Source organism: Mandrillus leucophaeus, unplaced genomic scaffold (genome assembly GCF_000951045.1).
Source record: "Mandrillus leucophaeus isolate KB7577 unplaced genomic scaffold, Mleu.le_1.0 Scaffold274, whole genome shotgun sequence".
Lineage (NCBI taxonomy): Eukaryota > Metazoa > Chordata > Mammalia > Primates > Cercopithecidae > Mandrillus > Mandrillus leucophaeus.
In genome coordinates this window covers 1,125,005-1,126,399 of record NW_012102854.1, presented here as the reverse complement: position 1 = coordinate 1,126,399, position 1,395 = coordinate 1,125,005, and positions in this window count along the sequence as shown.

Sequence of the window (1,395 nt, the reverse complement as noted above, 5' to 3'; positions counted from 1 at the left end):
ACCTGACTCATAGCAGACAGTTAATATTTGTTAAATGAACGAATGACACAGATGTGCTCCATTACCGGGCCTATTGGGGCAATATTGCCAAGACTGCTCCCCCTATTTGCTGGTGATCTCAAGGGGACCATGCCTCCTCTTTGGTTGATGCCAGAGTCTCAACCTGGCCTTTGAAACAGGACAAATCTGGTTTGCATGGTGACTTTTCCCTGAACCTGGAGTCTCTCCCAGAATCTGCAGCTTCCCCCACCCCATCAGTGTCTTTTCCCCTCTTCTAGTAGCAACAACTTGATACTCTTTGGAGACCCACCCTTCTGCCATTTTCAGTCCACATGGTTTAGGTGGGGCTCACTGCAGCCCCCAGCAAAGGTGGAGCATGTGACAGAAGCCAGAGGAGCCAGCCTTGGGACTTTGGTTGGAACTACAGAAGAACAATGACTCTACTGTTGGCTGCTCAATTGATGGGGTGTGTGTGTCACAGTGGTGGGAGGCTTAGCATGACTGACTCCATTTTGCCTCTGACGCCCTGCGGTAACATCCTTTAGGTTAAAAGCTTCTGCTTAGCTTTGTGTGTAGACCAGTTAATTATAGGAGGAATTTAGTTTATAGCTCAACTTTAAAAAAATAACAGTCCCTTTCCCAAAACTAACCACGCCACCAGGAGATCAGGAAACTGTACACACAAGTAACAATGTTATACTAGAGATTTACAAGAATATTGTGACCTGACCTACGTAGTCAAAGAAGTTTTCTTCTGGACTCTTGCTGGCATCCAGATGTCTACAGTCATTGGTCACCTAACCTCAACACCCTTCTCTAGCATAAAAAGAAACCTAAAACTTATACTAACTTGAGATGGTTCTTTAGGACACTAGTCTGCCATCTTCTTGGTTTGCTGTCTCTCCAAATGAAGTTGCTTGCTTTTTTTTTTTTTTTTTGATTTATTTATTTTGAGACGGAGTCTTGCTCTGTCACCCAGGCTGGAGTGCAGTGACACGATTTCGGCTCACTGCAAGCTCCGCCTCCCAGGTTCAAAGGATTTGTAAAAATACAAACATTAGCCAGGTGTGGTGGCACATGCCTGTAGTACCAGCTACTTAGGAGGGTGAGGCCAGAGGATCTCTTGAACCCAGGAGGCAGAGGTTGCAATGAGCCGATATCATGCCTTTGCACTCAAGTCTGGGTGACAGAGCGAGACCCTGTCTCAAAAAAAAACAAAAAACAAAAAACAAAAAACTAACCTGATGTGGTGGCACATGCCTATAATCTCAGCTACTCTGGAGTCTAAGGCAGGAGAATCGCTTGAATCCTGGCGGCGGAGTTTGCAGTGAACTGAAATTGTACCATTGCACTCCAGCCTAGGCAAGAGTGAAACTCTTATCTCAAAAAAAAAAA